Source organism: Schistocerca gregaria, chromosome 3 (genome assembly GCF_023897955.1).
Source record: "Schistocerca gregaria isolate iqSchGreg1 chromosome 3, iqSchGreg1.2, whole genome shotgun sequence".
Classification (NCBI taxonomy): Eukaryota; Metazoa; Arthropoda; class Insecta; order Orthoptera; family Acrididae; genus Schistocerca; species Schistocerca gregaria.
The window spans coordinates 8,567,569-8,581,858 of record NC_064922.1 but is presented as its reverse complement, the minus strand read 5'-3'; the positions used below and the strand labels follow the sequence as shown (position 1 = coordinate 8,581,858).

Here is a 14,290-nt window from a genome sequence, read left to right as displayed (position 1 = left end):
GATAATTAGCGAAGGAACCGCTAGAAGAACACAAGAATGAAAATCAAACTCAAGAACAATATACAATAAATAAAAACACTTCACGATAAAGAGAAAACTTAAGCTGTTATCACCACTTGTAAACACGTGGCGGAGTGGAGCACTTTACACGTCCGATCAGCACGCTGTCACAGGCGCGACTTCCACTGAGCTAAAGAGGCGCGGCCTAGCGGTTCTTTTGTGTACTTCGTCCTTACGGTCGTCTCGATCATCAGTCTTCAGCTGACAACATTTCATATCACCGACTAATATTTGCAGCTTTGGCGAACCATTACTGCTTGGCTACACATCTGACACGTAACCGATGTACTCTCTAACCAACACCACTTGCACTTCAGAAAATGTCTTTCTCACATGTCTACAAAATCACCTTCACCTTCAAATACAGTTTCCTTGCGACTGACGGAGACCTAGGCAAAGTTTAAAGTTGCTATTTCCATTACATCAGGTTCATCAGAAAAACGGTTATTTACATCTGCAGCGGAACAAAATTCCGTTTCGCCCTGCGTGGGGCTCGAACCCACGACACTGAGATTAAGAGTCTCATGCTCTACCGCCTGAGCTAGCCGGGCTGCCTCGGTGAATACTTGCCGTGTAGCACGTCACACAGTACTCGTTTTGGTTGGGTGGTCCCATACAGAATCTCTCCATGCTGCCTAATGTTTTCCTAACGTCACACTCGTCACGTACTTCACTTTTATTTCATAATCATTTCTGAGAGGTAAAGGAATTGAATGAAAACCTGCAGAGCTAGTGGCGTCAAAATTAACACACATACTTGATGTGGCTCATAAGCCGAACGAGTTACTTTCCGACGTTGTTTTAGACGTGCAAGTGCCAGTGAAAACTCGCGGTGACGGCACTCTGCCGACCATTTCACTAGTTAACACCGGTCTTGTTGTGTGTGTTTCAAGCTCAAGAGCATCTCCAAGCAGAAAATGGTCAAAGCAACATTCAGACGGTTACGTACTGCTCAGTTGCTACATTAAAACGGTATGTTTCTTTTTCAGAACTGGAAAAACACGAGCGTGACAGCATTCGAACCTGTAATCTTCAGATCCGAAGTCCGACGCCGTATCCATTAGGCCACACGGTCACTGACGACCAAGTATAACTTGTATACGACTCATCTCGAAACGCTCACACCCCTCATGATTTGTGTTTTCGTTCTACACAGCCGCTGCCCCTTGCTCTTTCCCACCCATTCGTTACATTCAACCTCTTACGAGACCGACCAAATATAGACTGGGAAACAAGACCACACACTTTGCGCATTCGGAATCGAAGGCAGGGCGTCCCTAGCCGCATTTGCTACGATGGCCATTTGCTACTTCTGCAGAAGAGGCGACGACGACGACGACGACCGCGAGAGGCTCTGACAATGTGAGAAATACATCTATAAAATGTAATTCAGACTGCCTCGTCCCACCTTATGCTGCACCGCTTTCGCAAATGCTTTATCTGCGCCTTTCGCCTTAATCACATCTGAGAGTAATTCTTAATAAAACGCCTGTCGCTAATTGTTCGTCATCACAGATACTGTTTGCTATACGGCCACGACGCGCAACTGATTTCCAAAATTCGTCTTCCTCCTGTGAGGATGGAACCCACGACCCCTGGTTTACTAGACCAGTGCTCTACCACTGAGCTAAAGAGGCGCGGCCCAGCGATACCCTTGCTTACTTCGTCCTTATGGTCGTCTGCATCATCAGACTTCAGCTGACAACACTTCATATTACCGGCTAATATTTGCAGCTATGACGACCCATTACTGCTTGGCTACACATCTGACACGTAACCGATGTGCTCTCCAAACAACAACACTTGTTTTTCTTGTTCGCCCTAAAGGTCAACGTAAACTTCAGTCCAGGTGTAGAGGAGAATTTTACATAAAGGCGGCAAAACCAGCTACAGTATAAAAGAAATCGGCTCACACAGGCAACCTTAGCCAACACCCTCCCTTTCAAATGTCAGGCTAAGCATATCTGCAAAATCATTACGGAGTCCTGGCAAGCGCAATCGGTTCCAGTAAGCAGTAAGGATGTACGGCCGAAATGTTAGGTGTTCATCCTCTTCATGACAACTATTGACAAAATGTACGAAGTGTCCAAGCAACCACATAACGGTATTGAGCTTCGTTCGCGGATAAAAGGAAGAATCGGGCCGTACGATGATGTCAATGGTATAAGCGGTTTCAGCAGTCCTAGTGACAAAAGCCAGTTGTTTCCTGAGCCAAAGCCAATTAGCAAGGTGCCCACTGCAGGTGAATCGATGCTCAAGTGTGTCCAGGAGACCACACCGAGTGCAGTTGTCCGTGTCGGAAAGACCAATACGGTGCAGTCGTACGTTGGTGGGGACCAAACCATTAACTACCCTATACTACGTGGACGCCACAGCCATAGAGTGGATCGGCAGACTAACATTGTTCCAGACGTTCCTCCAGGACACTGATGGAGACGCCAGTTCGATTGGATTGGGACCAGCCAGCCCCTCCCAACGGGCAATCAAGCTCTTGGTCATTGGCACCGGTCGTCGCAAGAAGACGTCACCGAGGTAACTAACCGCAATATAAAATTCCCGGACGTGTTTCAACTTAAAATTGAGGCGACCGACGTCGACAGGTGGAGCAAGGCTCTTCGGAAGCAGAACAGTAAAAAGTCTGGATGTAATTGAAGTCACTTCTTGCGTAACAATTAGAGTCGTACGGCGGACGTACAAGGCAGATGCCTTGCGAGTAATGTCAGTGAGGCCCAAGCCTCCGGAGATACGCGGTTTCGTCATAACCTCGTAACGCAACTTGAATAGATGACCCTTCCATATAAACCTGCTAGATAATTGGCTTAACCTTTACGCCACCATAATGGGAAGTGGGAACAGCTGAGCAACATAATAGGCTTTACATAACACGTATGTGTCTAAAATTCTGACTTTTTGCAAAATGGTAGCAGAGCGCTGCTCATGGACCATCAGAGCCCCCTGTATCTTCTCAGTGACAGATTTCAAATTAAGAGCCGCCATTTTTATAGGACACCGATCAATGGTAATCCCCAATGACGTATGGCGATCGACAAAAGTGGCCCAAGGGACACCAGCATCGCGAAAACCTCGAATATCAAGGAACTTACATTTACCCTGATTGAGACGCGCTCCAGAGACACAACAGTATGCATCAACTGCCCCTTTCAACAATGTGATATCATCACGTTGACGGAGGAGAACAACGACATCGTCCGCATACGCCTTAACAGTGAGCTTCCCACCAGAGAGGGTCATACCCTGAAGCTTGAAAGCAAGAGTCCGAAGAATAGAGACATAGAGAGCGGACTACCCTGAGGTACCCCTCACGGATAGCAATGGGCGGCGTCAGCTGCCCATTGACTGACACCCGAGCAGTTATTCCCCTCTACAAATTGCCAAGAACACCACATGATGAAGCGTTAAAACCTATTGTATCTAAAACACGATCTAAAAACACATGACTGACGTGATCAAAAGCCTTATAAAAATCGAGGAAAGCAAAGGCACAATGAACATTTGTAACCGCCGCAACCGAGACAACATCCCGATATTCGGCTACTGGGGTCAGAATAGATCTACCAGGGAATCAACATTGATGTGCACCAATCACACCCCGAAGCAGAGAAGACAATCGACTATTGAACGCTCTAGCAGCTGTCTTGTAATCAAAGTTCAGCAATGTGAGCGGACGAAGATTGGCAGCAGATAAACGACCAGTGGACTTCGGAATTAAAACAATTTTCCCTACTTTAAAATCGGCTGGCACATCCATCCCCCTGACAATCTCATTTAAAATCTGCGTGAGAGTGCCACCCAAAAGAGGCCAAAAACGGAGATAAAATTCTTTAGGCAGGCCGTCTGGACCCGGCGATTTACCGGACAGAGAGCGAGCAATAAAATCAAAAACATCATCTACCTGGAACTCCCGGAGAAAGTCGCCGTTCGCGTCAGGCGTGATCGTCGCAGGAAGATCCTCAAGGACATCATCAGAAAGTGACGCACCAGAATCATCGGCAGAATAGAGACTAGCGTAATACTGATGAAGAGCACGAGTCATTTCCTCCTGTGCAATAAGCTCTTGTTCATCATCCACCATAAGAGAAGAGATGAAGGAGCGACGACGTCGAGACTGATGCCGCAGCAGGTGGTACAAGGAAGTCAGTTCACCTTTAACAAGAGAGTGAGGTTTCGACTTTACTCGCAGACCATCCAACTGTCGTCGTTTGAGGGTCAAGAGCTTGGCTTTAATACGACGAACATCATGGATCCGCAGAGGAGAAGGACCCGCCGCGTCATACAGTTCACGCAGGACAGAGTAGTAAAATTCATACGTGTTCTTAAAATCACGCGCCCTTGCGGCACAGTAAAAAATCAAAGACTGACGAATCTTGGGCTTGGCAAACGCAGTCCACCAAACGAGCAAGGAGGGGTAACGCGGGACAGAGCGAAGACATCGCTCCCACACGGCACTTACAACTTCATCAATGGCACTGTCGGCAAGGTGGGAAACATTTAACATCCACTGGGAACGATAAAGTTTTGCTGGTTGGTGACTAAGATTTACAGTTGCAGTAAAAGCACAATGGTTAGAAAAACCAGTAGGAATAACATCGACAGAAAGAATGTTATCACATAAAAAATCAGAGAAGTAGAATCTGTCGAGTCTACTGCATGAGGACGCGGTTAAATACGTAAATTTCACCAGGGTTGGATATTTGTGTTCCCAAACATCACGCAGGTGCATCGTACGAACCAAGTCATGTAAATCTCGGCAATAATTAAAATTGGGAGACTGGTCTTCAGGGCGTAAAACACAATTAAAATCGCCTCCGAGCAGGAGACTCCGAGGACTCTTGCGCAAAAGATAAATAAGCTCTTCCTTATAAAAGCGCGATCGAGCCACAGTGCGACCCGAACCAGAGGGGGCATACAAAACAACTAGGCAGAGATCAAAAAGACGACAACCAATCCCACGGCCAGAGTCAAGGAATTCAATGTCAGTAACAGGAATACCTTCTCGAAAGAAAAGAGCAGTTCCTGTTGAATTTTCCGGTGCGACATTAAAAACAGTTTGAAATCCAGGTAGAGAGAGATCAGAAAACAATACTTCCTGCAAAAATACTACGTCCGCACAGGAGTCGTAGAGAAACTGCCGCAAAGAGGCAATGCGAACGTCGGACTCAATACGGTTAACATTTAAGGTAAGGAAGGTATATGCTTGAACCATGGAGAGAAAAGCGAGACAAGAAGTCACCTACACCGACGCATCAAACATCACAGTCCATAGCAGGGGGACGGAGGCATCCGAGGGAGGGGGACTGCTACCCCCTTCCGCGGATCCCTTACGTTTCGGTCTTTTACGAACAGCATTGACGTTCGGCTGAACGCGCAACTTGCGTCGGCTGACGGGCAAGGAAGCGGCAGCCGCCGGTGACATAGGAGGGTCAAGTTCTGTATCCGACACCACCCGCGCCGGTCCACAGTCAGGGTCCGGAGTCGCGGGGGAAACATCCGACGAAACGGACTGGTCTACACCAATACTAGCTTCCGGCAAACATGGCCTACACGGAGGAGAAACGTGAGCAGGAAGCTCCGAAGCTGCTAAGTTGGAAGGAAGCGGAGCAGCTCCGCTGGCAGAGGTGTGGGGCAGCGAAGCAGGAAGTTGTTGCGACTCAACTTGTTGTGACAACGAAGTCGGTTCGGAAGGCGGCGCCAACAGGCCCGACCGACGAGCCGACTCGAGAGAAGCCGCGTCGGAAGCCGGAGGGGCGTCAGCAGCCTCTACCGGAACAGCTACTTCAGGGGAACAGGGAGCATCTACACTACCAAATTTGGAAATAATTTTATCAACCTGAAGGGGGTCCATAAATTTAACAAAGAAAACATAGAGTTCTGTACCAAAATAAGCAGTGTGCACCTGATCAGAATGAATGCCAAAGGTATCTACTAACCAATCATGAATCTCAATGGAACTAGGTTGCATATGGCGGGTGGCCTCGTCAAAAGCAAAACTAACTGTAGCCTGACGAGGAATAACCTGAGACGACATTTTCAAAAACTACGCGGTCTAAACCGCTACACACAAAAACACTGACATACACACAGAAAGTAACACAAGGAACGAAAAAACGACGGAGAAAAACTCACAAAAGGTACAAAACTACGCGTAAACAAACGATATCCCACTATACGTAACGCTAAGGCGGAGCGGAAGACTAGGCACGTCCAAACTGCACGGCGTCTGAAGCGGAACTGTCACTGAGCTAAAGAGGAGCGGCCTAGCGGTACTCTTGCGTACTTCGTCCTTACGGTCGTCTGGATCATCAGACTTCAGCTGACAACACTTCATATTACCGACTAATATTTGCAGCTATGGCGACCCATTACTGCTGGGCTACAAATCTGACACGTAAACGATGTGCTCTCATAACAACAACACTTGCATTTCAGAAAATGTCTTTCACACATGTCTACAAAATCATCTTCACCTTCAAATACAGTTTCCTGGCGACTGACAGAGACGTAGGCTAAGTTTAAAGTTGCTATTTCCATTACATCACGTTAATCAGAAAAACGGTAATTTACATCTGCAGCGGAACAAAATTCCGTTTGTCCCAGCGTAGGGCTCGAACCCACGACCCTGAGAATAAGAGTCTCATGCTCTACCGACTGAGCTAGCCGGCTGCCTCGGTGAATACTTGCCGATTAGCACGTCACACAGTACTAGTTTGGGTTAGGTGGTCCCATACAGAATCTCTCCGTGCAGCCTAATGTTTTCCTAACGTCACACTCGTTACGTACTTCACTTTTATTTCATAATCATTTCTGAGAGGTAAAGGAATTGCATGACAACATGCAGAGCTAGTGGCGTCAAAATTAACACACATACTTGTTGTGTCTCAAAAGCCGAACGAGTTACTTTCCGACGTTGTTTTAGATGTGCAAGTGCCAGTCAAAACTCGCGGTGACGGCACTCTGCCGTCCATTTCGCTAGTTAACACCGATCTTGTTGTGTGTGTTTCAAGCTCAAGAGCCTCTCCAAGCAGAAAATGGTCAACAGCAACATTCAGACGGTTTCGTACTGCTCAATTGCTACATTAAAACGGTATGTTTCTTTTTCAGAACTGGAAAAACACGAGCCACACGGTCACTGACGACCAAGTGCAACTTGTATACGACTCATCTCGAAACGCTCACACCCCTGATGATTTGTGTTTTCTTTCTACACAACCGCTGTTCCTTGCTCTTTCCCACCCATTCGTTACATTCAACCTCTTACGTGACCGACCAAATATAAACTGGGAAACAAGACCACACACTTTGTGCATTCGGAATCGAAGGCAGGGCGTCCCTCACCGCATTTGCTACGATGGCCATTTGCTACTTCTGCAGAAGCGGCGACGACGACGACGACGACGACGACCGCGACAGGCTCTGACATATGTGAGAAATACATCTATAAAAATCTAATTCAGACAGCCTCGTCCCACCTTATGCTGTACCGCTTTGGCAAAGGCTTTATCTGCGCCATTCGCCTTAATCACATCTGAGAATAATTCTTAATAAAAGGCCTGTCGCTAATTGTTCGTCATCATGGAACAAAGTTTTTACTTAGAACGTTGTGGTTTTTCCCTTATTTTATAATTATGTTTTTTTAGTTGTTTTTTTTATTATTTGCCCTGTTTGGTTCTTGAATGTTGTAATTTGTTTGTACCTTTTTCTGTTTTTTTTTTTTTTTTTCGTACATAATACCGTGTAGAAGCCGTAGTCACTTCTCAGAGATTAATAACATAGTTCACTCAGTCCACTGTTTGCATGTTACTTCCTTATAGTTTCTATCGTGTTGTTCGTTTTTATCCTATTCCTGTCCTCTCGAAGACTATATTCAACATGTTGCCGTAGTGTTTTTTATGGTCACTGTATTTTTTTGATTCCCAATAAGCGGATTCCATATAGACGATGAAATCAAGTGAATTGTCAGATCCATTCCTTCCAATTACATAATGTGTGTAGTGACCCATGAGCCACATGACAGCGTTATTTTTGCTTTCTGGAAAAAATGTCACTTCAGGCTGTAATAGCATTTGTGGTGTATAATGGCGGCCATCACTTGTGGTGAGGAGTGCAATCTTCTGTCTTATCCATGTCCAATTGTGAAATTGTCCGCACGTGAATCTGTGGTGAAGTGTGTCCACGAATGCACTCTTAGTGCAGTGATTTGTAGCACACAGTCCTATCTGATAAAGTTTTGCATTGGTTGGTACAGTGTCGCTGACTACCTTGTACCAAGTGGAAGCCACGTTTGTTGAATGGATTTTGAGGCTAAGGTTTTTCCATACAGTACGCCATATGACGTTCGGATATTTGATTTCTATGGTATTTTGTGTATCCGATTTGTGCCATGTATTTAGAATCTCCTTTGTAGTTATACTTGACTTGTACATTATGCGTGCCTCTAAGTAGCCGACCTCAATATAAAATTTCTTGATATGCGTTAGTGTGTTGTTTAGTTTGCCCACATTGACCGGGGGTTGCAGGGAACCTGGCTGGACAATTGTGGATAGTCGGGAGGTGATGTTATTTCTGTCCTTATTAAGCTTAAACAGGGTTCTTTTGATGTAAAGTGCAGTTGCCTTTGTAACCAAATTAGTTAGCCCTAACCCGCCCATCAGTCTTGCTTTGGTCACACAGTCCAGTCTAACTTTAAATATGTTGCCTTTCCACAAGTAGCTATTTGCAAGACGCATTACCTTTTTCACCTGTAACGTCGGTGCTGGGAATATTTGTGCTACAAAACAGGCTTTAGAAAACACGTAGGTGTTAATTATTTGAACATTTTGCAATAAATTCGCGGATCGCCAACGAAGTTCTCTTAACGCACCCTGTATTTTGTTCGCCGTGTCCCGCCAATTTACTGCAGCCATCTTCATTGGACAATTGGTCGTAGTAATGCCTAGTGTTTTGTGGGAATCAACTAGTGACGCCCATTGGCTGCGTACCCTGTCAAACCCTCTTAGGTTTAAGATTTTACTCTTATGGGTGTTCACTTTTGCACCAGAGGCGCGACTATATTGACGTATCGTCTCTTCCAGAATTGTAATTTCTCCTCCGTTTCGAAGGACGACGCACACGTCATCGGCATATGCTTTTGCTGTAAACGTGACTCCGGAGATTGTGACACCACTTAATTTGTCGCTGAGTTGCCGTAGCAAAGGTTCAAGTGCAAGAACATACAAAAGCATTGGTAACGGGCTCCCTTGTGGAACTCCCCTCTCTATATGAATAGTTTTCGTCGGCTGTCCGTTGACGTAAGCCTTGGCAGTTATTCCGGTCATCATCTGATGGATTACTCTAACTGCTCGATCGTCAAAAGCCAGATGTTTTAATATGAGGTCCACGTATCGGTGGCTGACATGGTCAAATGCCTTGCAGAAATCGACGAAGTATATTGCACACCTGATGTCAGTGACTGCCACGATAGAAATGATGTCTCTGTATTCGGAGATGACCGACATGATCGTCCGGCCCGGGAAGCAGGCTTGATGGCCTTTTATTACTGTTCTGAGAAGTGGTGTGAGTTTCTCCTTAAGTGCTCGTGCAATGGTCTCGTAATCATAGTTCATCAACATTAAGGGGCGAAACTTATCAATGTTCTTTTGTCCTTTACTTTTCGGAATCAAGACTAGTTTACCTTCCTTAAGTTCAGTTGGTAATTCTCCTCCTTGTAAGGTTTCGTTTATTATATCCGTGAATGTTGACCCAATAATATGCCAAAACTTGTGATAAAATTCTTTTGGTAATCCATCTGGACCCGCCGATTTGTTGGAAGGTGACGTCTTTACCAGATGTAATATTTCGTCCTCAGCAAAGGCAGCAAGCAGACAGTTATTTTCATCAGTAGTGATCCGTTCCGTTAATAAGTGTAAAGTTTCAGGACGTGCAGTCTCGGCAGTCTGGTCTTTAGAGTAGAGGTGAGCGAAATGCTGATGTATGGCGCGCACCATGTCATGTTGGTCGGTAATTACAGTCCCGTCGTCGAGTTTGAGGTGTTCAATAAAACTGCGTCGCCTATGAAGTTGGTGTTTGATCAGGTGAAACATTGAAGTAGTTTCTTCTTGTAGTAGAGACTTCGTCTTTGATTTAAGTTTTAATCCCTCCAACTGCCGGCGTGTGATGCTTAGAAGCTTCGCTTTCTTTTTTCGAATTTGCTCTAGGTGAGTAGCAGCTACATTATGTTTGTCATGTAGTTCTCGCAATACCGTATAACAAAATTCGATTGTCTTTTTGGTATCTCTAGTTTTTTGAAAACTGTATGATTTTAAGGATTGCCGAAGTTTAGGTTTGGCAAACTTGACCCACCATTCGATTTTAGATCCGTATTTATGCACTGATTTCAAACATGCCGTCCATGTGGCTTTGATCCAGTCTTCCAGTTCGTCATCTTTGAGATGGGCAATGTTGAGCATCCACTGACTGCGGTAAAATTTAGTAGGTTGTCTTGCTAAATTGATAGTCATAGAAAACCCACAGTGATCCGAGCAGTACGTCGGGATTACTTCCACATCCAACACGTTATGAATTAGATTCTCCGACACATACTGCCTATCGGTCTGACTGCATGATGTCGAAGTGAAATGCGTGAACTTGACTAGCGTAGGGAATTTGATTTCCCAAGCATCTTTGTACTTCATGTTTTTAATTAAGTCATGCAGCTCCTTGCTGTAATTAAAGTGCGGCACCTGATCTTCCCTGTTAACTACACAATTGAAGTCGCCACCAATTATTACAGACGCAGGATTTTTCCTCAGCAAGTAGATAATGTCATCCTTGAAAAAATTAGCTCTCGCCGCTTTGTTGGTGTTACCGGACGGTGCATAAACATTTACAACGGTGACATCAAATATTTTACAACTAAGGCCTCTTCCTGTAACCAGTTTGTCCAACAACATTACCGGAAACCATCACGAGTTAAAATTGCGGTTCCTGTGTTTGCGTCCGGTAGGACATTATAAAATATTTGAAAACCGGGTACGGTGAAATCAGTGAATAACACTTCTTGCAACAACACAACATCGGCCTCTCATTCATAGATAAATTGTTTTAACACTACTTTTTTCAAATCTGACGTTATCCTGTTAACGTTAATAGTTAATATTTTATAAGCTTGAATCATCCGAGAAGGTTAATTGTCATGTAGGGGTGGCAAAGTGGAGGGGGTACACAAAATTCGAGATGTACACTTCACCCAATGTGCACAATGTATTTGAGGGGAAGAAAAGTCAGCCTGAAGTCCGCCGCTTTTTCACTAAATGGCTGCACCTGTGCCCGTCTCTTTCGTTACATTTGCTATCTCATGAAAAGCAGGAACGGTGAGACTTAATATAGACACTTCCTGTAGAAGTACAACATCGGCTGCAGACCCGTTGATAAACTGTCGCTACAAACCTGTCTTCAAACTGTCGTGAACTTGTTAATATTAAGAGAAAGAAATTTATATGCCTGGGTCGTGCCCATCGGAGGAGGGAGAAAGCTGCATTGCATTAGTGGCCCAGTCCATCGCACTGTCAGACTGCGAAGTGACAGTGCCAGGTTCGCGTCCTGATTCCGCGGCACCTCTAATCGGAGTCTTCCTTCGGGCCGCGGAGACATTTGGTTTGGGTCTAGTTTTCCGTCGTCCACTAGCCGGGAGTTCCATGGCAGAAGGCGGGGTGGGCGGATCATGACTGAAATCGGTAGCCGGAGTGTCGGCTTCCTCCACTGGAGCTAACTCGTGCGAAGACGCGGCGGCGGAAGGCAATGTGTGTTTGTTTGTATCCACACTGTCTGTTGGTAAACAGCCGTCCGGCGTCAAGGTTGGTTGAGTTCATGAAGGGGCAGGTTGGTGTTGACAACGGGCTCCAGACCAACTTCTTCGTCGTGTGTCTGTAGAGCCGACATCGGACGGTCGTCCTCTTGTTGTGCGTCCAAGTCGTGTTGTGGCGGGCCGGCCGGCGGCGTCACAACAGTCAGCTGTAAACACTGGCCGGCACTGTTGTTTACCGACGCCGCAGTGGAAGCAGCGGCGTCGGAGCCCTCATCTATGCTGTCCACGGCAACGTTTTCCTGGGAGGGAGGGTTTGCGTCCGTGACCGAGATCGGGTCGTTGACCGACAACTCTTCATCAGTTCCACTATCGTCACAGGTACGGCGTCGTTTGTTACCGACTGATAACGTTGTGCCGACAGCAAGTGGAAGCTTCTCGCTCTTCTGCGCTAATGGCGGGAAGGACTCGTTGCTAAGATCAGGTTCAACGGCCTCTGACGTACCGGGTGGCAAAGGTGCCTCCTCCAAATTCTGACGTTGGGTCATAATATCAGCTATTGTCAACCTCTGGCGTTTTTGTAAGGTGTTTTTAACGACGAAAATACGCCGAGGGCAATCACTGCGTAGATGCCCGCTCTCGTTACAAATATAACAAGTTTCTACTTGCCCACTATAAACGACATGTGCTTTATAGCCACAGACCACGATATTCGAGGGAATATTAACTTTAATGCTCATATCAACAGAACGAACCCCACTGTAGCATTGCAATTTGTGTTGGCTAGACCATTTTCCCATTCTGATTTGCCGAATATCACCGTATTTAGCAAGAACATCTTTCAATAGGTAATGTTCAACTTCTGGTGGCAAATTGAATACTCGAACCTGTTTATATTCTACATCGGCATTGGTGATTAACACGGTACTCACCGATTGGTCGCGATGATGGAATTCCGCCTTTCCTCCAGTTTTCTGCAATATCTTCTCCAGTTGTAACGGAGTGAGAAACTTGACAAAGAAACAGTAATCCGCCATATCATAGTACGCTGTGTGAACCTAGTCAGAAGTTATCCCAATTACATCGACAATCCAATCATGAATGTCCAGAGAGCTTGGTTGCACACGACGCGATGCCTTGTCAAACTCAAAACATAATGTATTCTTACGGGGAACCGATTTAGCCATAACTGTAACAATAAGCGGCCGAAACCACTAGTAAGAGAAAAAAAAAAAGAATAAGAGTACACAAAAACGCAAAATGACACGAGAAAAAAAAAACACAATCACAGTCACAAGAAACGATGTAAATACGGCTTGCGGCGCTACGACGGCACGGAAGTGAAGGCGCGTCCGAACGCTGTCGCGTCTCAAGCGGAACTGTGATCTATTAGGACACACGGTCACTGAAGACCAAGTGCAACTTGTATACGATTCATCTCGAAACGCTCACACCCCTGATGATTTGTGTTTTCGTTTTACACAGCCGCTGTTCCTTGCTCTTTCCCACCCATTCGTTACATTCAACCTCTTACGTGACCGACCAAATATAGACTGGGAAACAAGACCACACACTTTGTGCATTCGGAATCGAAGGCAGGGCGTCCCTCGCCGCATTTGCTACGATGGCCATTTGCTACTTCTGCAGAAGAGGCGACGACGACGACGACGACCGCGAGAAATACATCTATAAAAAGTAATTCAGACTGCCTCGTCCCACCTTATTCTGTACCGCTTTGGCAAATGCTTTATCTGCGCCATTCGCCTTAATCACATCTGAGAGTAATTCTTAATAGAACGCCTGTCGCTAATTGTTCGTCACCACAGATAGTGTTTGCTATACGGCCACGACGCGCAACTGATTTCCAAAATTCGTCTTTCTCCTGTGAGGATGGCACTTACGACACCTGGTTTACTAGAACAGTGCTCTACCACTGAGTTAAAGAGGCGCGGCCTATCGGTACCCTTGCGTACTTCGTCCTTATGGTCGTCAGAATCATCAGACTTCAGCTGACAACACTTCATATTACCGTCTAATATTTGCACCTATGGCGACCCAGTACTGCTTGGCTACACATCTGACACGTAACCGATGTGCTCTCCAAACAACAACACTTGCATTTCAGAACATGTCTTTCACTCATGTCTACAAAATCACCTTCACCTTCAAATACAGTTTCCTTGCGACTGACAGACGTAGGCAAAGTTTAAAGGTTGCTATTTCCATTACATCACGTTAATCAGAAAAACGGTAATTTACATCTGCAGCGGAACAAAATTCCGTTTCGCCCAGCATGGTGCTCGATCCCACGATTCTGGGATAAGAGTCTGACGCTCTACCGACTGAGCTAGCCGGCTGCCTCGGTGAATACCTTGTGGGTAGCAAGTCACACAGTACTCGTTTGGGTTTGGTGGTCCCATACAGAATCTCTCC

General features: G+C 45.8%; 3 non-coding genes across 3 annotated transcripts; all 3 read right to left on the bottom strand.

Annotated features, from left to right (window-relative positions):
• Window positions 1-538: 538 nt before the first annotated feature.
• On the bottom strand, window positions 539-611 carry Trnak-cuu (transfer RNA lysine (anticodon CUU)). Its single transcript has one exon. It is a non-coding gene; the product is annotated as a tRNA-Lys (tRNA).
• Window positions 612-1,625: 1,014 nt separating this feature from the next.
• Window positions 1,626-1,697, bottom strand: Trnat-agu (transfer RNA threonine (anticodon AGU)). Its single transcript has one exon. It is a non-coding gene; the product is annotated as a tRNA-Thr (tRNA).
• A 4,970-nt stretch (window positions 1,698-6,667) lies between these two features.
• Window positions 6,668-6,740, bottom strand: Trnak-cuu (transfer RNA lysine (anticodon CUU)). The gene has a single exon. It is a non-coding gene; the product is annotated as a tRNA-Lys (tRNA).
• Window positions 6,741-14,290: the final 7,550 nt, after the last annotated feature.